Source organism: Euwallacea fornicatus, chromosome 20, assembly GCF_040115645.1.
Source record: "Euwallacea fornicatus isolate EFF26 chromosome 20, ASM4011564v1, whole genome shotgun sequence".
Taxonomy (NCBI): Eukaryota; Metazoa; Arthropoda; class Insecta; order Coleoptera; family Curculionidae; genus Euwallacea; species Euwallacea fornicatus.
Window position 1 is genome coordinate 1,653,203 of NC_089560.1, and position 23,556 is coordinate 1,676,758.

Sequence of the window (23,556 nt, forward strand, 5' to 3'; positions counted from 1 at the left end):
AGCTCAAATAAGTTTGCCGCATTTAGAGAAATTTTGAAAAAGATCGTATTCAATTTATCCAATAATCTCAACTCTTCAGCCTCCTTAATGATTGATGAAATATTAGCTGGTTTTGGAGGTTGATGATCATTTAAGATATACATTCCCAGCAAACCAAACCGATATGATATTAAAATTTATCCCTAAATAGATGCAAAATTATTTTTTACGATGAAACTTGAAGTGTATCCAGGCAAACAGACGCCAGGGCCTTTTGCTGCTGATAATTCCAATCTTGCATTAGTTTTGCGCTTATGTGAACCTGTCCGTGACACCAACAGGAATCTAACTGTGAACAATTTTTTTTAGGTCTATACCATTTAACTTCTGCCCAATTTTCGTTTGAGAATAATAGGCACAATGTTCAAAAACAAACCCCAGATTCCATCAGAGTTCATTGTTTGCCTTCAATGAAAATTCCACCTTAGCAGTCTATGTTCCACCTATGAACATGTGTGTCATATTAGTGTCAACGAGGACAAACTGGAAAGTCGGACATAATTATAGATTACAATGAGACAAAGAGGGCGTCGACGTGATTGACCAAAGTGTCTGAGGCATATCTGCGTACGAGCAGCTCGCCGACAGCCACGTTTAAGTCATACTTAAGAATAATAACCAGACATCAATGGGCCATCGGAAATTTTTAGAGCAGTCAGTATGTGAACTTGTTCAAGAACATCTTTGAAGACGAGTTGCAAATAAACGACTTCCATGAACAATTAATTCAATTGTGCCTTCAGAAACTAGGTGGAAAGAAACTCGAAAACGACCTTGAACGCCAAAAACAGACTTGCGCGCGCAGGAAAATATGTTCTAAAAAAAATTTGAAAAACAAAGTTCAAATGTCTTGAAGGTTCGCAGTTCCTGTGTCTAGAACATCTTAGAGGGATCTGTGAACATTGCTGCCTAGAAGATGACCACCAATATGAAGATTTCGATGAGTAAATAGTTTCACTGATCTGCAAGAGTTCTAAATTAATTTACCGCAGTTTTGTCAACTTTAATGATTAAAATAACTTTTACTTTCTTTGGTTATCGAAATTTTTTTTTCGTACTTATTTTGTCACGTTTCCTCACCTTTGAATACTATGTTTTCAAAATTACTGCATTTCGTTTATAAATTTTCATCGACAGACAATTGTATACCACTTCTGTCAATTTATTCGAATATCTTTATAAAGGCGTCTTTGGGGTGATTTTAAGAGAAAAAAATCGTAAAATTCTGTTCATTATATTATTACTACGTTGTTTGAAAAATAACGTCGGTTTTTGACCTTAAATTTAGAATATATACATTTCAAGTAAAACAAAACCTTGTTAGTTAAAATAATAACCATTCGATTCAATAAACATTGACCATCGAGATACAAATTAATTTATGCCAGTAATGTAAAATTCTGATGATCTGGAAGAGATGAAACCATTGAAGACCCTTTTGGTTGCGTCTTGATTTCTAAAATATTTATCCCTTAAGAAGTTATCTAAATGTTTAAAAAAGTGGCAGTCAGTGGACACAAGATCTGGCGAGTATGGTGGATGTGTCAATATGTTATAGCGCAACTAGTTTAATTTTTGTAGGGCGGATTGTGCGACGTGCGCCCGAACGTTGTCGTGAAGCAAAATCGGTCCCTTTCTATTGACTAATGCTGGTTGATGTTGTCGAAGCTTGAGGTGCATGTTATCGATTTGGTAACAGTATAATTCTTTCGTAATCGTTTTGCCCTCATTCAAGAAGTTGTGATGAATTAGACCGGACGCAGACCACCAAACAGTCACCATCACCTCTTTTGGCGCAACTTTGACTTTGGAAAACGTTGCGAAGCTTGATCATTGTCCAACCATTGAGCTGACCGACATTGGTTATCGTGTGGGATCCACTTTTCATCACACCTTACAATTCGGGCGAGAAATGGATCATTATACTTGTACGAAATGAGCGACAACGCAATTTTAAACTGATGATTTTTCTGAATTTCGTTGAATTCGTGTTCAATCCACTTGTCAAGCTTTTTTGACCTGCCAAGTTCTCTAGGGTGGTTCGGAATTGTTGGAATTGTCTTGCAAGTTCTCGAATTGTGGTACGATTCGCTTCCACCAAAGCCTTCAATTAGTGAATATCGATGGGTGTCTCTGGTCAACGACTTTCCATATCTTCTATTATCTGTTCTCCATTGCGAAATTTTTGGAACTAGTGTTGCAGCGTACGTTCGTTAGTCGTTCCTTTGTCGAATGTGCTGTTAATGTTCCTACTTGCTTTCTATGCTTTATGGCCCAGTTTAGACTCATATAAAAAAATGATACGTAATTTTTTATTTTCCAAATTAACATATAAAATTAATAATCGTCTGGTTTCAATTTCAATAATGAAGAATTTTCAACAGAAATATAGAAAAAACCTAACACTTTAAATTGATATCTAATATACAGGGTGTTCCTTAATGATGTGCCGATATTTTAAGGAGGAATTCTACATGGAAAAATAGTGATAGTTGGTCATATAAACTATGTTCTAAAATTGTTCCGTCATGAAAATAGAAGGCTACAAAGTTTTAGAAAAAAAAATGGAAATTAAGAAATATTTCCGAAACCGCTTGAGATATTTTAACGAAAATTGGTATATAAAGACAATTTAGAAAAGGGCAATCATTTCAATAAGTATATGCGGTTCAATATAAACTGATTCAAAATTATTCTAATAGGACAAATGAAACAATGGAAAATTTAACACATTGTGGGTTGATATCGTAATGAAATATGAATTACAACTTAGTTAGTTTACGATAGGCCCATTAATCCTATAGAAGAATTAAAAAGGGGGATAGTTGCAGCATGTGACAGAATACGAAATACTTCGGGAATATTGGAAAAAGTGTACAATTCGATGAGAAGGGCGAAAGCGTGCATATTAAGTAAAGGGGGTCATTTTTAACACTTGTGGTAAAAGTCGTTTTTTTTTCTTTAAAGTTGTAATTCACATTTCATTACAATGTTAACCCACAATGTATTAAATTTTACATTATTTTATTTGTCCTATTAAAATAGTTTTGAATAAGTTTGCAGTGAACCGCATATATTTATTGCAATTAATGCCCCTTTATAAACTGTGTTTATATATCAAATTTCATTGGAATATCTCAAGCAGTTTTGGAAATATTCATTAAGTTTCATTTTTTTTTTAATTTTCAACCTTTGATTTTCGTAACGTAGTGACTTTGGAACATAGTTTATAGAACAAACTATCATCGTTTTTCATATAGAATCCCGAAGAAGAAAGATAGAAAATTTTCGGACATTATTAAAAAACGCCCTGTGTAAAGTGACTCATAAAGTACGCATCATATGGGAAATTCTTTATCTTATGAATTTGGGTAAATTTTAGCTTTGTCTCAGGTTATGCTTCTGAAATTGTGAAAAATGACGTAAAATCGAAAAACAAATGACTGTCTATAATTGTCAAATGAAATTTTTTTTTACATTCAAAATCTACCATTATTTCTCAAAATTTTTAAAAATTACAAAGGAAGAAGTTTCTCAGTTTCTTATTTTTTATCACTATGCCAATTTTAAAAATTATTTTGTATTCCTGCATTTTCAAGATTTTTTTAACCAAAAGTAATTGTCTGAATGAGTATACAATAGGTAAAGTTCTAATAAATTCATCTTTTTATAGAAAATGTAAAATTCATCAAAGATGCTACGTGTTCCTTGATGCAAAGTTGATCTAGTTTACAAAAAAAAAATGTTTAGGTTATCTTTTTCCGTATTTTCATAAATGTTATTGATACAGATTTAGACATAAATAAATATCAGCGTAAAATGATTGTTGCTGACCGATTTGAATACTTGGGAAATGTAGGAATACAAAAAAATGAAAAAAGAAAATGAAAGTTGTCTCAGATAGTTGAAAATTGGCATATGGGTAGAAAATGAGAGACCGAGAAACTATTTCCTTAGTGATTTTTCAACATTTTGAGACGTAATGGTAGATTTTGAAGGTTTGTGGGAAAAATTGCAATTTGACAGGCATACAAAGTAAATTTTTTCGATTTGTATGTTATTTCTCATCATTTCTGAAGGACAACCCGAAGGCAAAGTCAAAATTTATCCAAATTCATAAGTAATAGAATTTCCCAAAGGATGCGTACTTTATGGGTCACATTGTACATAATAATAACACAAAAGTTCTGTCACAATAACGTCAAATAAGTAAGATTTATAAGAACTGACATCATTTTTTAAACAATCTAATAATAGTTATTGGTACAGGACATTCAATCTTAGCCTACGTTAGAGGCGGAGGGTTAACCCGTCTGGGATGCCCCCTTAGCATCAGGTTAGTTCAGATTAGTGACGCTCGCTCAGGATCGCTGCACGACCGACCACACTCCACTTCTCTCTGCACCGCTGTTCCCACCAGAAAGATCCTGATGATTTTCTCATGTGTCTTATGTCTGTCAATTAATCGTCGCATTAATCGAAACAAAACATGTGACGTGCATGTGCCTGTAGGTGCCATTGAACGTTACCAGTTGGAGATAGAATGCGGCCTCGCGTCTAATTCTGGGAATCCCATTGTAGGTGTCGCTCGACTCGAACGATTAGTTAATAATCTCTCCACCAGAGCCGAGGCGGAATCGCATTGAATTTATTTTTCCAACTACATTTAACACCTACCGAACTCTTCAGAGGGGTCTAGAGGCGTTTCGACCATATCGAAAGTGAATGCCCAATAAAACATGAGAAATTCAAAATAAACTTCCGGCAAGCAGCAGCCTCAAGGGAGCAGAAATCACATTCATATCACGTCTGACATATGTAAACTAACTTCTTTTGCTTTCCGCGTCGAAAATAAAATATTTAGAGTTGGCAAGATATCCAATATTGCTTCGTAAATATCGAAAGGTAGGCAATAACAGGCTTTTGTCTGCGAGGTGAATATTAAAAGCTCGACATCGGTTGTACACAACTGGTGCCTCGATCCCTCTCTTGTTTATATTTTATTTCGAAAAGTCTCGTTTGCTCTGATTTTCAGGTAGCTTTTATCAAATTTTCATGTCTGCGACATCTGCGAATGGATTTCATACATAAATTACAATAACGAGCAATGTTTGATGTTTTGTAGTGCGTGGGTTGCGGAATCGGTCATCGTGTTTCTTTTTCATTGGTTTTTATTCGTATCCTCCCTATTTGTTCCAGGTAAACAAGCGAAATTAATCGAGCGCAAAAAGCTGTTCCAGCCTCACCCTAAAACGAACCATCAAAAGCGAAACATCGAAACGGGGTTGCAAAATCGACGAGTGATTACGAATAATAATTGTTCTGGCCAACACCGACGGATAATAGAAAGGTGAGTGACATTTCAGCAGGAACGGCAGCAGGGGGATGAGCATTGATTGCGTTCTACAGGGTAAAAAGTTTCGCCTCCCTTTTGCCAGGCATTACTACAGATAAAAAGGGGCTGGTGCCACATAGTCTGGGCCTTGTACATATAAAATAGCTTCCTGAGGGTAGAAAAATAGATGATATTGTTACCTATAGATCCCACCAGGCCGGTGGGCAGTCTGGCCATAGGGAGATAAAAACACCCTATTTCTTTTTCCTGTATAGTTTTCCGTGGAACCTATCTCTATCGAAAGTTGTTTTCCTCCCCAGTTTGACAAATGTATTTGACTTCGTCTAAAGAAAGTTCCTTTTAAAAGCCCCGGAAAAAACTTCTAACCGACAAAAAAAAAATCCGGGGCGGTGTTAGATATTGAGCTCTCATTTTTACTTAGAAAATCCATTAATAATATTTTTGCTTCAGGTTAAAAGAATTAGAACTTCGTAATTTTGGACTTTGTTCCTGAAAAACTTTTAAGGCAACCTGCATGTTCGGTCATTTATAACAGGTTATTCTTTTATTTTAATCCGCGGGCTTGCTGAAAACTTTAGAATGCCGGAGATTAATTAAATTGAGGAGTTTTAGTCGCAAATGGAGGCATTATATTTTTTAACATAAAACTTCACTTACAAAGATAAAGAACTTTTTTGTTGAGAGAGCTTAAAACGTTTTAATACTTCGCATTTTTTTTAAGTGTTTATCGTAGAACCCTTCGGGAATATACCGAAGATACATTTAGTAAGGGCCACAACCGAGGCATTAACCTAATCTAACTTGAAGTAACGGTTCAATCAGCCATACTGACGCCACTGCTCCGGATAGTCAAATACAGTATCTTCATTACCAGTTGAAACTGGGAAAAAACCTCCTACCCGCTCATACGTTAAGGGAATTGAGGGCCTATGATTGGCAAAAACTATGTTTTTCGACTTATTATAACAAGTAAGTTTAGTAGGTGCATGTTATTCTTCAATTAAATTTAAATACAAGTTTTATCATTCTGATCATCAGTAGGCTCACTATGTATGCTCGATTGAAAGATTATTGAGGCGACCGGAGGTGAGACATGGTACTCGTTTTCTTTTCGTATAACCTGAGTTATCCACTTTTTCCACATTGTTGTCTAATTTCCTCAACGCCTGCCCAATATTTTCCAAAACTGGCCACTTAAACTTCGTGACTTATTTTTCTTTCGTTGGAACCTTAAAAGTAAAGAATAATAGAACATGACCCGTCAATGCGTAAGCTCAGTAAATGTACGGGATGTCCGAGAATAAGAGGGTCAACGCTTAATCACACGTTACTTGGCCGAAAAGATATCTGTTTAAGGTGATATACTTATATACGAAATTGTCCCCTTCCAGATATACAATCCCACAAAGTCTCACCAACTTTTTTTAACTTTTGCAGATAGGTCGAAAACGGCTATATGGATTGCAACGAAATTTGGTGTATAATCGTTCTGCTTCTCGAGACATATTCGACGAGGGTTATCATTCTAAAACCATCAGGGGTAGTTGTCAATACCTAGAAAGTCGAATGTTAAACACGTCGGAACTCTTTTATTCGTTCATGAAGGCAGTTAGTTTTTTTTTAATGAAGTTCCCTTTTTGTTACGCAACTTTTTTTTAAATCTCTCATTGAATCTTGATTTCGATCCTCAATTAGATGCAAAAAATATAATTTTTTATTTCGATTTCTGTAAAATCGCCCTTTAAAATTGCCGTTTTTGACCTATCTGTAAAACTTAAAAAAAAGTAGAACTTTGAGAGGCCGTATACCCAGAAGTAAACAATTTTGTGTGTAAATGTATCACTACGAATCGATATGTGTATTTTGACCAAGGAATGTGTGGTTAAGCAGTGACCCCAACATTCTAGAACACCCCGTATAATATATGTAGCTACAGTATTTCTATTATCAGTTGAAACTGAGAATGAACTTCTTACCGATATACATTAAAGAAATTCAGGACATAGGCGTAACAAAAACTATATTTTGTGAATAATTATAACACATATGTTTAGTAGCTATACAGGGTGATTCCAAAGTTGGACTTATCTTTCTACCAAATAATAGGTCTCCAACAAATAAGTTGTTTTCCTCTGGTGCTTTTTTGAAACATAAATATCAACAGAGATATAGAGTGTCAAAATTTTATGTAAAAAATTCAAGTTTATTAATAATTGCCAAACCACTTGAGTTAATTAAACAAAATTTTGTAGATTTCAATAGTTACATGGGAGGAAATTCTTCAATAAATAAAATTATTTTAGGGTTTCCCAGTCTCGGGCGTATAAAAAATGTGTTTAATATTTTTTAAAAATAGTACGCCACTAATTTTTCTAAAAATAAAAATTTTTATTGAATTAAAAAAAAATATATTTTGATTTTCATATTTTTTAAAGGTAAGTTCTGTTGTTATTTTAGAAATTCAGCCAAAATTCAAAAATTGTTTAAACTTGTTTCCTGGTAAAAATTATCGAAGTGATATCTCTAAGGGAACATGATTATCACCAAAACCTACAAAATTTTATTTAATTATCTCAAGTGGTTTGACAATTATTAATAAATTTTAATTTCTTAAATAAAATTGTGACACTCTGTATCTCCATTGACGTCGAATCTTCGAAAAAGCGCCGAAGAAAAAAAAATCTTATTTTCTGAAGCCCTATTTGCTGGTGAATGAATTACTCCTAGTTTGGAATCATCCTGTATATTAATTTTTAATTAAATTTAAACATAGGTTTCATCATAATCATCATCAGTGGTACTACTATTGATGCTCGGTTGAATAATTATTGAGACAGCAAGAGCCGACACGTGATCCTTATTTTTTTGGTATAGCATGAGTTATGCAGTTTTTCCACATCATGCTGTCTAGTTTACTTATCATCAGCTGAATATTTTCCAAAACTGCGTCACATAAAATTGGTGACTTGTCTAACTTTCTTAATCTTTGTTTATAACCCTCCAATTTACTTCGACTGGCTAAAAATGCGATAATTGGGCAATACACAGTAAATTGTATGTTCTTATGCTCTTTTTTTTTTTTAATTTAAAGTCTTTAATGTATTTAATAGTCCTTCTTTGTTGTCTTATTTTCTGGAATATGTGCGTTTGTACCCCTATCATTAGAGGTTCTGACTAAGTTAGGGGGGATGTTTGGCAGTAGTTGTTTGATGATTCATTTTTCGAATAGTTGAGCAATCATGTCTTCGTGGTAATCAGCAGAAGATTGGCTTATATTTTTAACTGACAACAACAAGCCCTTTGACACAAATCGATTTTTATCGCCAGCGTGCAGAATAATAATTCGTTTTCCTCTCGAGCATGAAGTACCGAAACTGCAATTTTTTTGAATCATCCAGCAATATTTACTCCGTGTCAAACTACGTTTCTTTTTTCCGTCGTTAAATTTACGTAAATACTCATTGTTAATAACTATTCGTTGGAACTCCATTGCCGCCACTTTATTATTAACTTTTTTACATTTGAAGCTGCAGTTGATCTAGCAATTCACCAAACATTCATATTTATGACGTTAGTAGCCTTTTAGATTTTCTCGAATCATTTCTAGTATTTCCTTTATAAAAATTATAGAAAATTCTTCAAATAACAACTCAGCCGCCATCGTCGATTTGTTTAAATTTTCTAGCAGTCCTCTTCCTTTCAAAGCTATGGTCTCTAACATTATTTTCCTTAATAACCCAATAAATCGTCGACAATGATAATTTAGTCATTTTGCTTATTCTTGGTACAATCCTTTTAACTGAATTATGCTTGTTTTTTTTTCTTTAAGCAATTGTAAATATTCATAGCGAGACGTTGATAATGCACATCTAAGTCTTTGTTTTTAAAATCGCCACTAGTCTCTGCAGAATTCACATTTACTTTATTTTCCAAATGATATTCAAAGGACCTCCAAGACGCCAATAAGTCCTATAAAAAATATTCATATTAAACTACGGTTGACCTAATTTAACCGTGGAGCACCACAAATGGGTAACAAAAAATGAATTTTAAACGCCCTTCTTCGACGCCACTGGTTTGAGTTTGTTTAGACCTGGGAGTACCGGTCTTCGTACGGCGTATATCAAATGTTGATCGTTTAGCCACCTAGGGTAAGGTAATATTCATTTGGTCCGCTGACTTGGACACCCGAAATGTTCCAGGCCTCGTCACCCGATAGTACCGAAGAATGTCCGATTGATTTTGCATCGTGATTCATTTTCTATAGGCGAGGTTTTCAACACATATTAAAAATCCAATAATTCCATTATTAAATTTAGGATTTTTATAGTCGGGCTTCAGACAAATATGAACAAGACACTTTTAAGATAAACGTCAACATAAATACTATACAGGGTGACTTATTTAGGTGCCTCCCGTTCTCGGTGTCTCCAAAACGGTGAAATTTGCAAAGTTGTGCAAAGCAGCGGATGTTTATCTAGTGGCATGAACAGTGCACTATGTCGGATTTTGAAGATTTACACACAAAGTAAGTGTTCTGCAACATTCATAGGAAAATAGCTTATACTGCATTTGTCTACTATTGTTCCCTTTTGTTAGTAATTTCGCCCTTTGAATGTTGATTTAGTGTGTAGAATTTTCACAACCACATAATATCTCTGGTTGTTGATGTCATTTTACCGCTTGACATAGAGCATCTTCCCGTGCAAGATGTTGATACCAACCTCCTTTTCTCTTCAACGTGCGCCTATAATTTTGATTTCACACTTCGAAAGCCTTTTTTATCCCTGTAAGATCAATGTGTCATTCGCGCACCTTTTTTTAATTGGCCACGTGGTTCGCCCGATACGACCTCAGTGGATCGTCCTCTTTGGGAAACCGGAAAACTATCAATTACCAAGTTTACGAGACACCGCCAACAAATATTAACGATGACGATTTGGATTTAAAGCCGCTTTCGAAAATTTCTACCCTCTCTTCAATGTAGAAACTTAATGCCGTATTCGGCATTTGACTTTAAGCATTATTTATAGAAATATGAGTTAAGTCAAACGGTTTTTACTATAATACCTACATATCTCGTAGTGCGGTACTAAGCACGTGTATAAGTGAAAAACATTGATAGATGCACGGTAAAGAGGTAAAAGCTTTAAACGTAAGCAGGACGTAAGGATATTGAGTTTATTTAAGTTTTTTTGATACTTTGTGGGGGACATGATAGAAAGTTCTATAGGATCGTTGCATGTCAAGCTTAAGCAATGCGAATTCACAATTGCCTCGTCTTTAGCGACTAACTGTATATTAATGAAGTCGTGTTCTATGGAGACTCGGTGTACTATAAAAACTTTTAACCGAGCGTCGGCAAATATTTATTGCTGCGAGCTTAAAGAGGAAATTTCCGTATTCAGAAAAGCTGTTTTGCCTTAAAATAAACCAAGTGAGTTAACCCATAATTACTGATTTATTCTATCAGCAACCCGATGCCGTAACAGATGCTGTAACAGCACCAAGCAAATTTATCGGCAAGGTAAGATCAGATTTAATACCTACCTAATTTTTCGTAACAGTCCTTAACAGACTCGTAAAGAAAAACCACGAAGAGCTGTAAGTCACACCTAATTGACAGTTACCGGTAGGTGTACAGTTCCTGCTGAGGATAGAGACGTAAAATATGCGCTGCCACTTTATTACTCTCGGTTTTCAAGTCCCGAAGCGAGTTCTTTTAACACGCAGCAGGAGGACTGTTTCACGTCCTGCTGCGCCTAACAAGTCCACGTGGAAAAGTCCTACAGGAGAACGTCCTCTACACAACTTAGGTCCGAGGTCATTTCCTTCGCAGATCCAGTCATTTTTCCTGCCACTCTTAACCTGGAACGGAAACGCCCCTTAACAGTATGCATAAACAACAAGGGAGTAAATTAGCTCATATCGAAATCGTCGGGATATCTCGATCGCATCAATGGCATATTTGAAATTCGAACCGCCCTATTGTCTGGTTTATAGGTGATGGAAGCCACAGAGAAAATGTGCTGGAGCAGGTTTATTATCGCTGAAATGGAAGGCGAAAGCAATTTTTCCATGAGTTATGGCTTATATCTACCTAGCGACCGGGGAAACTAGCGTATTTTTGCAGGTGTGTGTAAGAAATTCGAGGACGCATTTGGGGAGAGAAACGGTCGTAAAATATTGGCTGCTTTTATCGGCTTCTGTTTCCTACAGCCACGAGGTTTGAATTGTTCTTTAGCACAAATCAAAAGGGAAAAACATCGTGTTTATCAAATTAAGATTCCCCATAAGGTCACGATACTTCATGACCGTCCGATAAATTAACGTGAAGAAACCTCAATCTTGCTGTTGATGGAGAAAATTACCAGGATTGAATTCTGCATATAGAGATGTTTATGTACTTGAAAGCCTCACAGATGGCCGTTTTTAAGCTATAAATATTACAAATTCGTCAAATTTTTCACTTTTCCATAAATTGTCTTATAATTTTTGATCCGGATTATCCATGCAGAATTTGCTATACTGTTCGTGAAACAAGAGATATTTGAGGAAGAGGTAGACACCCATTTAAAAATAATTTCAACATATAATTATTTTTTCTGAAATATTTAACAGAAGAAAATAAAAAATCGATCAACTTTTCAGCCAAATTGGTTGACCACAGCGAAATTCCAAATCAACAATGTGTTGAAACCCTCTGTTTCGCAATACACTCATTTACGCGCTTGGGCGCTGTCCTGATGAGATGATCTATATCATCTTTGGGGCATCTAATTCCAGGTTAGCTCTACGTTATGCCTAAGTGCTGCCATAGTCTAAGGGAGATGCGCTAAGTTCGACAACCTGACTTCTATATGTTCCACACATTATCGATAGGAACAAGATCAGGTAATGTCGGTGGCCATGGTAATCGAGCAATGCGGTGTTGATTCATGAGGTTCGGTATTACTCTAGCAACTTGTGATCTTAAATTGTCTTGTTGAAAAGGGGCGTTCGGGAGTGTCGTGAGTTATGGAAAAATGTATGCTTCCACTACTTCAGGAATATACCGAACGCCGTCATGTTATCTCTAATGAAAATTAGAAGTGATCTACTGCTAAGTGCTATTTCCTCTTATACCATTACCCCCACAGTACCATGGATATGTCTCTCCACGTCAAATTGCCGACCACCTCTTGCTCCAAGCAGTCTCCGTATCCTTGTACGACAATCATGCATCCCTAAACAGAAACGCGATTCGTCATCAAAGACCACTCTGTTCCATTCCTGATCCCATTTATATTTGTCTCTGCAGCATTGCGATCGTATGCGTTTATGCTCGGGAGTATGAGGTATCCCCCAGTGGGGGCGAAAATAAAAAGGGCAAAACTCCTGATCCGACGATACATCATATGCGCCCCAACCCTTCCATATTCTTCAAACCAACGATTCGCAATCGCTCGAGTTGTCCTTAAGCGGTCTTTAATATATCTCTAATATCTAATAAAGTTTTTAATAGTCAAAAGTCTTAAGTGGCGATCTTGACGCTCTATGGTTTCTCTACGACGTTCGGTACCTCTAAACTTGTGTTGTAGACCGTCTTCGGTTCGTGCTTGATAATATCTCAAAATGGTACGTAAAGATCTGTTGGTTCTTCTCGAAATTTGTTTAATTAAGAAACTTTATTCTCTTGAGCTCACAATCTTTTCTCTGTCAAGGTCACGTGGCTGAAGAATGTGAAAAAAATCTACGCAAATAAGGTATAGCAGTCGCTTTCAAAGAATAACATTAAAAAAAAATTTAGCCCTCAAGGCTCAAATTATAAAAATGAACTGAAATTTTTACAATAGCGCATGGCAAAAATCACCTTAACGATGAATAATCTGCACTGATATGGCTGAACAATTTGTTATTTTATATTGGAGCCAAAACACATACAACACATAAAATACAAAATATTAAGATAAGGCGACCCAGAATTTTGAATTAAGTAGTTGAACTTGAAACTTTTGGTCAAGTCATAATGTATCCAACAAAAGGCATGTTCTTCAAGAACTACCCGATGATCATTCCGATAGACGAATTCAGTTTTGTGAAGAAATGATTCAGAAAATGCAGACATTTTCACATCCTTAGAAACAATTGTTTTACTGATTGAACGCACATTCTATTCAAACGAAAATGTTAATACTGTATAATTAATAAAAATTAATAATAAATAAATTTGTCGTTGCTGGGACAATGAAAATCCTCATGTACGAGAGTATCATTTTCATTATCCTCAAAAGGCCAATGTTTAAACTGGCATTCTAGGGAATAAAATTGTTCGTTAATTGTATTATTACGAACACTTGGCAGGTGGTATTTTTGTCGATTTGCCTGAAAACACAATCGAGCGTCCAATTGTTCAAGCCTTGGAAAATCAAATCGATAATGACCTGCAATCAGATGAAAACCCTTTACATCTTCAACTGGATGGTGTTCCACCACATTACACCCTACAAACAACACGGTGACTAGATCGAAATTGTCCTGGAACATGGATTGATCGCAGAAGAGCAATAAAGTGACCACCGCGATCACCGGATCCAACACCTCTCGATTTTTTTTTATGCGTGCACATCAAATGAGGCGTCTACGAAAGTGAACCAGCCAATTTGCAGCATTCATAGCATCGAATTACTGAAGCATGTCACATCCCTGAATCGTTTAAAAAAGTGAGAAAAAAAGTTGAGTTCCATGTGACTGAACATTTTCTAAAGTTCTTGTGAATATTTTAATGCGATATTTGTGAATTACGCATTCTGTAACTTGTCAAAAATTGAGATTTTTTTTCGAAATTAGTTTTCTTATGCGCAGTTAACAAAAATCTTTAAAATGAGGTATTACATGATAGGTGTTGCAATTTAAAATTTTAGCGTTGGGGCTGGTACCCCCCCTGGGGGTACGCTTACAAACTTGCAATCGCCGTTAAACCAAATAGAATCATAAATTTTGGTTGTTTACCTTTCTTTGTCGTTCAGTGTAATAATTCAACTTTAAAAATACTCGGTATAACCCGGGCAATGAATGCCAAAAGTGGAATCTGTTTCCTCGTATTTTTGTTCTTAAATCGTTCTCTCCTTTCTACCTGTCCTTGTCGATAGTAACACAAAAGAAGAGCCATTTTCTGATCGTGAGTCGTCATTTATGTCCCCCACACGGCCACTACTTTAAGATGGTGGCGAACGTGTCTTTTCAATAACAGACAGGTTGCACCCACTCAGGTATTCAACGAGGGGCTGAATCAGCTGATTGCGACATAAAATCTCTTTTAAACTCATACGTGGAGGTAATCTAAATGGGTTTTTGCTATTTTTAGGTTAGTCGAGTGCTCGGTTTTTGATCATTTTCCACAGGCCGCATTGTGACACGAGTAGTGATTTTCTATACGAACTTTTCTAATTTCGTTTCATGCCTATTCTGTGCAACAAACTTGCGGCGATTTTATTAAAACCTCCACATCTTTGAATTCCAGGAGAACAGCGTCTCAAAGGCCAGGCAGTTCCTCATTTTGGATTTATAAATAACTAAGCAGGATCTGAAAAAAGTTAGGACAACTTTTCTAGAGATTAAAGCCAAAAAATTACGGAACCTGAAAGCGTTTTCATAAATAATTCATCAAAGGCCCTACCTTGCCTCCTTTACGGAAAAGGATAATTAACCTTCGGTTAAAAGTTAGATTAAAATCCAGTTTAATAAATAGCCGGCTAATGCTTGAAATATTAAAGGTGACAGGGGCAGAATTTGCGGGGCGTTGTTATTTGTCGGAAGTTCGGCACAAGGTGTTTAATATAAAAATATGCGGCTGACAACTCTTTAAGGGAGAGACATTTCCTAAATTAAGTTATTTACATCCCAAATTCCCTTCATCATGAAAAGTGTTCACGTGTAATTGAAGGGCGTCATCACCGTACCGGTGGAAATTTTATTAGAATTTAAAAAGGCAGGCGTCTTCGGGCAGATTAAGTATTCACTACTTGTTTCTCCAAACCGTATTACGAAAAACGTTAAAAGACTTCGATACTTGAATGTCTAATTAATCACATTTCCCTTGTTACCATAATTTCCACATAAAGGTGTATTTTCCACCCTTCTTCTCCTGTTCCTTCTTCGCCCTGAATAAATTACTTTTTTCGATTGAAGGGGCAAAAGAGATTAATCTAAATTTTTTCCGATCCAATCAAGACAGGGCTAATGAAACAGAAAGTAATAGTAAATCATGCACCCCCTCCCCCTCCTCCTCACACACCAGGAGGAAAAAGGTGCACAAAGTAACGTGACATCAAAGGAAGCAGTTAAGAATCGAGGTGGAATTACTCGAGTGTACAAAAGTGGTGCAGAATCAAATGGAAGGTAAAGAACGCCGCTCGAAGGGACAAAAAGAGACTGGAAACTTAAGAAACTTTTCTTTCATCAGCAGTAATGGTTTTCAATTCTTCCAGGCCGAAAGCATGACCCGGAGACCGAAATGGAACGCTCCGCGACACAGGTGGGGAATAATCTCTGTTACACTTCAGGAAACATATAACTTTTATTATAGGGGCAGCTTGGGGATTCGGGTTTCCATTAACTTGCTTTCAGGCACTTTGGATTCGTAAAAAGTTCGATTTACATTGTTATCCGCCATTCTAATTATTCGAATTTTCTTCTTTGAAATTCTCCATCGTTCCAAAGAATTTTTACCTCAGGACGGAACCGTTTGAAAGACGCACTGATTACGCATTGTATTACAGAAGATTGAAAAATCGGTATTCGTGAAACTTTCTTCAGTTGAAAAGTCGGAAGCAGTTGAGGAGGTCAAAACCAAACCTGTAACGTAAACTCATCACGAAAATGGTTGCTCGGTGAAATTACGCGTGCTTAACAGCAATACAAGCAGTTTTAGTCTAAGTTATATTGTCTTTCTGTCCAGGATTAATAGCTAATCAATCAATTTTGGTAGGTTCGTCTTCGTAAACCTCGAGACCCTTCGCAAAGCCTGATTTAAGTGCAATTTTGATTTTTTTTATAATAATTTTACTGTCTTTAGATTAATTTAGATCTCGATTATTATCTTCCTCTTCACAATTTAATGACTTCATCTTCTCCGCTTCTAACTACGAATTCCTACATAGAATTCCCCCCTTCAAAGTAAAAATCACGACATAATTTTCTAAGACGCAGAACATATTTAATACTGCAGTTGGCATACTTCAGCAGTTTTCAGTAATACCCCGCAGGTAGCAATTTTATGTGTTTGCAACCATATACCTATGTAAGGTTGACATTATTAGCTTTATTACAGGTTGGGAAATATCATATTACACACCTATCTCATTTCCCCGCACCTCATTCCCGCCACCCTTTCGTGGTATATTTTTTGCTAATTTCTAGCATTTTGCTGAACAGACCGTACATTTCTTTCACTTACTTTGTTCCCCAAAATCAGCCATTTTTCGAGCTCAAATTCTTTACTTTTTGGCACGAACGTAACGCTAAAATTTAATGTTTTTAAGTTAATAATAAGATTAATGACGTTTTCTTCATCCATGTCAACTAGTTATTTTTCATAGCTGATATGAAATAGATCACTTTATTGGTGTAAATAAAACAACATACAAACCAACGTGGAAAGTTTCCTTGCTGTCTCGAGACCACGGAGCACCCAGCACTCGCGTTGTGTGTCCCGGTAGAGCATAAAATCTGTCGAGTAATGAAATATTTTTCACCTCGGTATGTAATATACCATTACGACATTGAAACCTAGTCGTCTGTTTGGAAAATTTTACTTCCCAACAAGTACTACCCACACCCAATTTAGAAACCAGAAAGAAAACACTCGTGTTTAGAAAGTTTGTCAAAAAACCAGGGTAAATATCTTATTTGACTTATGCCCAAGAGGAAGATACTCGGTCTCTATACTTTGCTTTAACGGATTGGAAGGGAAATCAGCATGTAGAATCCTGGACAGCAAACAGAAACAGACCCTATGGTCCCTTCCATTATTTCCCAAGCGTAAAAATCAATGGAAGTGTATACTTATTGCACACATCAGGAAAGGCAGATCAGGCTCAACAAAGAACAAAATCATTTTCATCACAAGGGGTATGAAACCATCCCTATTTCCTTTTAATTATTCGAGTAATTCGTCAACTTACATGGGCCGACACGGCTTGCACACTCAATCGGAGAGCTGAAAGTTGTGAAACTGTGGAAGTAAATGATCGCTGAAAATATCCAGGTAATATAGACGGATCTGCAGTAAAGTAACGCGTCTTTTTACTTAGGATTCCCTTAGGATTTACTTAGGAATGGAAGAAGGCTCGATACCCATGCAGTATGAATACAAAGGGCGCATTCGTCGACACCCCCAAGATTTATGGGAAATCTTGCATGTATGCACTCCAGCAACTCACAAGATTTGCCAGGAGTTTTCTCTCACTGCTTCAGACAATCTTGTTCTTCACTCGCCAATTTACTACACCATTCAGTTTTCCGTTTGATCCGTGCATTCGAAATTCACACCAAAGACAAATAAACGAGACTTTATTAACTCTTTTTCAAATCCGTAGGAACTCCCTCCGTCATGAATAAAAACTTCCGGTGCCCCTCAACGTTGTTGTACCTTTCTGTTTATTGTGCAAACAACAACTCTCAGTTCGCAAAGTGCTTTTCCAAGGTGGGTAATCTGTGTGATAATGCACCGAGGGCCGATTTAACGAGAAGGAAGTAAACTGTCTCTATAACTCCAGAAGTGGAAGTTACTCCCGGAGAAAGGTCCCCAAGAATTTAGTTTAATTCACTTTGAAGGGGTTTTTGTTGATTTTATTAAGTGGACTTGAATGCAAGGTACCTATAGTGTGTTTGCACGCAGATTTAAGGCTCGGCTTTCAGCTTAAGATGAAAGTTTTGGTCAATGATAATTGCTGTAGGTTGAATTTTGGATGCGTACAATGTTGCACTGTTTGGAAACATACGGATTCCCAAAAATAAATATTTCGTCGCTCAGGTGCGTAAAACGAGTTTATTCTCCTCCTCGAACCATACATTAACGTTATAAATAGAGATTTAACGATTTTTTTTACGAGACTTTAATAACTCTGAAATGGATCAGATGGATAATTTCTTAAGTGCTTTCAGGTAATTTAACGTATCTTTCAGTTATGTTATTTAACGGGTCGGCAGTAATTCTTCATTAACTGCTCGTAAAGTGCGTTTACATGTCAAACACGTAGCCAGACTCACTAAAACTCGCACTAGATTTTCGGTTTTATAACTTAGTTGGGAATTGCGGAGAGGAAGAAGAAAAAATGAAATAAGGATTGGGCAAAATTCAACCAAAGTGATATGTAAATTCCGGAAAGCAGATCCGACAAAGGCCATAAAACACATTTACAGGGTAACATATTGGGGCCCCTTGGAAGAGCTGAAAAGTCACTTTTCTCTGAATCGCCCTCACCGCAGCTTTTATGACGACTACACCTGGCTCATTCATCTTTCGGCACTGTCTCGAACCTCTCGAATCCAATTCGAGCAAGAATATTACGACGATTCATCTGATTGCTTCTCCTGTGGTAAAATAAAACTTTCGCCTACTATATCGAACCAGTCAAGTTGTCTCCTGGACTCGTATTAGTCTTAGCAAGAGGTCTGGACGTGATTTTTTAAAGATCGTGAAAATGGAAAACCACCAATAATATCCAAATAGTCCTGATAATGGGTTCGACTTTCCATCTAAAACCGAGTTTAGGACCGTTCCGGCCTGCTCGTGTAAACATAAGAATCTTAACATTCTCAGGTTTACTAGCATTATGAATGTTGAATGTAACATCTAAATTCTGCACACAAGAAGATATTCAAAGGAAAGAATCTCGGTGTATTTTAGCGGCGTGTTTTATATATTTCAGCTGCAGGTGTTACGAGATAGGGCCGACAAACATAATACAATCTTCATTGATTAATGTTGTTGTGTCTATGTTGCGTAATATTGCATGTTGGTTGTAATGGAAAAAGCCAGCAACGACTCCAGATTAGTGGACTTACATTATATCCAGGGCGAAAATAGATGACAACAACAGCCGCCAATTCCTGCGCTATTGATCGACTACCACTTTCGTCTAGACCTAACATCTCCTCTCAACTCACGTGGTTCCAGTTCCAGAGACTTTTCCATAGTTTATATCTTTTTGCTTCGCAGATGCCACACCGATTTTGCCTGCTTGAAGTGTTCGATAGCGCCTCAGCTTCCTTAAGCTCAGAAGCTTCCGAATGTTATGTTGCTGCGCCTCGAATTGCAAATGCAGTTCGTCCAGATGGATATTGTCACCCCTCTCGTGAGGCAGCTCTAAAGACACATTTAAATCAAGAAAACGTGATAGCAACTCATTATTGGGGTTTGGTACGTTATTCCGGCTCGTTACAACTTGGTGCTCCCAAATTAAATCAGATTGGCAGGGTGCTCTACGAGCGTTCTGCTGATTGCTCACCACCAATGAATTTGGCCGATGAGCAGACGTTCTCGTGCAATCTGGTGCTTGAATTCATCAACAGAAAGCTGCTCAAAGTGGAAACAATCGCCGTTAATGGTTTTTTGTTGAGAAAGTTAGTGCAGTTTTCCGTAATTGATTTTGTCCGTTGTGGCCACAACGGTTGTGTGCGTGAACGACAAAATTCGTTTCTTTTCGAGACTTATAAAAGAAGTTCCACCCATTCAGAGCGTAAGGTCGTTTTGCGCTTGGTCAGCCGTTCCGAAAATGACCCTTCATGAACCTCACGAAGAACTGCCCATTCTCGTTCCCCCCTCGTCCCACTCCCGTTCTCTAGACTCCACGTTGGCGCACCAGCCCAAAATCTTCAACGAGCTCCTCTAGAATGGGATGTCTTGCACAATCTTTATTATTAAAATTGCACGTTTCGTGTGGTGAAGCTGAAATCTGATACTTCCTGACGATTAAATTTTCTCCTCCTCCGCCATTCCATTAAAATCTTTATGGAGTTATTATTGTCAATTATGGTGGCTTTTAAACGATATCTGGAAAATCTTCATTTGAAACATAACTTGGCCACCAATATCAAAGAAAATTGTAAACAAATTTAAAGGCGTCGTTAAAATATCAGTGGCTCCAACCAGCGAAAACTCGCTGTAAAATCTACTGATTGGTCATAAATTGTCCTCATGCCTATGGGGTTTACAGCAACAGAATTTCTAATTGACTCAGCCGACAGTAACTTAAAAACACCAGAAGTGTATGCAAATTTCAATGGTTCATATCACAACGATACGATCCCATAAATATAGGTGAACACCGTATAAGGCGCCCATTCCGAACTTTCCATGTTATTACGCGTCATGAAACAAACCGCAAGTAATACGGAAAGTTGCTTTAAAGTTCTGCATCTGGGAATATTTTGTGCACTTAATTTCCGCCCAACAACGTGTTAGAAGACAAACTTACGGACCGGTTCCGTATATAAATGAGCCGCTAATAAGCCACATACAAATAATCTTCTAAACCCATACTAACCGTTTTCGGTTCGGCTGGCTATAATTGCGGAATATTCGGGTTTAGATTTATGAAAATTGGAAGTGTACGTATAATCTAGCTTATTTGATACGACCAAAGAATTAACGGCGCATTGAGTCTGAACACAATATTGCCGAACGTTAAAGAGAATCAGTTCTAGGGTGGAAGAGCGACTTATCAGTAAAATCGAGTCAGTCATATGAATTCAAGTCAATGAACAATTCTTTGGTGAAGAAAGTAGAATTAAATTTTTCCGTCACTATATACCAGAAAATACTTATTAAGGAGGATAACTGATGGAATTATCAGAGGAAAAGAAGGAAATATACATATGTGTAATAGTATATATACAGGGTGTAACATTTAATTTGGAATATCGAAATATCTCGCTTACTCGGCATGTTATGAAGAAATGTTTTGTATCAAACTTTACTCTGAAGAGGAAATGTATTGGAGCTGAAGTTGGGTCCCCTCCACCTTCCATATAGAAGGGGTGGGGGTGAACTTTTTGACTTTCAAATGGCAACGCCCATTTTTTTTTAGATTCGCATAATACGACTAAAAATACAAAAAAATTGTTCGAATTATTTTTTCCGATTTGTGCTAGAAAACACTGTAACTAACGAAATTAAATTTCTCTTTCGTTTACTATTTGCCGAAAGGTTTGATGGCATCTGCTTTAGAATTAATAAGAAAATAAATTTTTGTATAGCTTTCATTTAAAATAAATGCTTAAATTGGTGTCCCTAAACCTCAATGCACTTATTTATTCGTGTTTTAAAGAACTATTCGCATCTACGAAGTGTATCCTCTGGAACATTGGCACAGGCGTTGCAAGATTGATTGAATTGAATTTCGATAATTCCAATGTTTTCTAGCAAGAATCTAAAAAGAAAATCGGACATTCTTTTTTCTCTCCATTATACGAATCTGTAAAAAAATGGGGGTTGCCATTTGGAATTAAAAAGTTAACTTCTACCCTGCCCACAGGGAGAGTGGTGGGAATCAACTTTTACACCAGCACATTTCCCCTTCAGGGTGATTAAAGCTTAATACTAAAAATTGCTTCATGGGATGCTTAATATTCGTGATATTACGATATTCGAGGTTAAATGTTACGCACTATATATTTTCTTCTTTTCTTCCATTTTCGTTCTTCATTTTCCGAGAAAAATACCAATTGCAATACACGGCTGAAAAGAGAGCATTTTGACGATATAAAAAAATGTAAATATTCGAATTTGTGCCTATATAAAAATCAAATTTTCAGCAGTTTATCTGCGAAAGTAACGATTTAACAAGAACACTGGCAACACTGCCAAAAAAATTTAAAAAAGCGTTTTGATAATGTAAAACTATCATTCTCCTAATTGTAACCGTGTAAGAGTTTTTTTTGCAAAAAAACGAAAACCGTCAAATTCGTTTTTTTTCGGATATCTTCGTTACGAATCAGAATTTAGCCGGTATAAAAACAGATCATTAATTTGCGTTAAATTGCGCAGCTTTTTCCTAATTTAAACCATTTTGTATCTATTACCCTATTTCGCGTTGGGACGAATGGGCCAATCGCCTGGCCCGTGCGTTAATCTAACTTGTCGGTTTTGGATATTTGTTTATGAGGAACCGTTAAAAATAAAGTGTTCAAAAGAATCAGTGAAACTATGGATGACTTGAAAATAGCTGTGAATGAGGCATTTCGTAATATTAATAGATGTTCTGTTAGGAAAGCTACAAACTCTATTTTAAAAAGTTGTCCAACGTGTATTAATAAAAATGGCGGGATTTTTGAAGATTATTTATGATGATCATTCATTATTTACTCGTTTACTAAATGATTTGGCATATTATGTAAATGTTGAAGCTTTGGTTGTATTTAAATTTTGTTTTTTTAGTATTGCAATTGAGTTAACATTTTCACTTGAATACTAAATAATATTTGATTGTTTAAGATATTTTCAGTTGTTTATTACTGATAATTAAGGTACATTTATTTTAAATGAAACATGGAAAGGTGCTATAATTTGGCACTTTTAAAAATAAGTGTATCAAGTCTTATACTATTAAAAAAGTGAAAAATATGCTATTTTTATATGTCCATTTTTGAATATGGTTTCCATTTTAAAAAACGTATGGCTTCGTTATGTTTTGGAGGTGACCACTGTTTTAAAAAAGTTATGTATTTTATCATATTTGCCGAACAATTATCTACAACTGTCGTATTTTCACACTTTTGATGACGTCGATAATAAGGAATGTACAGGCGTTTCAGTTCTTTGAACTATTTTGATTTTTCGTAAATATTTAGAAAGCCACGACTTCTCTGAAACCGCAAATATGGCCTTAAACTCAACTCACAAACCTGCAAACCTTTCACCATTTAACTGACTCTGTCTCTTTTGGTTTCGAAGATTCCTTCCCTACCCTTGAAAAATGCTCACTCTGTGTATATACAGAGTGTCTGGTAGGGTCATGTCAAAAATTCTAGGGATCATATGGCTAAAGTAATGCCATTACTTCGTATAAGAAAATGCCTAGCGACCTTCGTTACCAAGTTATTCGCTCTCAAAGTAACAAGCTAAAAAAACTATTTTCATGTCATTTTCAAACGATTATCATGGTAACAATAAAAGT

The 23,556-nt window shown here is 36.3% G+C and overlaps 1 protein-coding gene across 4 annotated transcripts in view; it reads left to right on the forward strand.

Annotated features, from left to right (window-relative positions):
* The window catches only part of zfh1 (Zn finger homeodomain 1), a 286,194-nt gene that overhangs the window by 35,939 nt on the left and 226,699 nt on the right, over positions 1-23,556 (forward strand). For 2 of the 4 annotated variants that reach the window (XM_066293881.1, XM_066293882.1), the window contains exon 2: positions 5,239-5,389. The exons of the other annotated variants lie outside the window; for them this stretch is intronic. The gene's annotated coding sequence lies outside the window, so the exon portion shown is untranslated. The remainder of the gene's footprint in view (positions 1-5,238; positions 5,390-23,556) is intronic. 4 annotated transcript variants of the gene reach the window in all.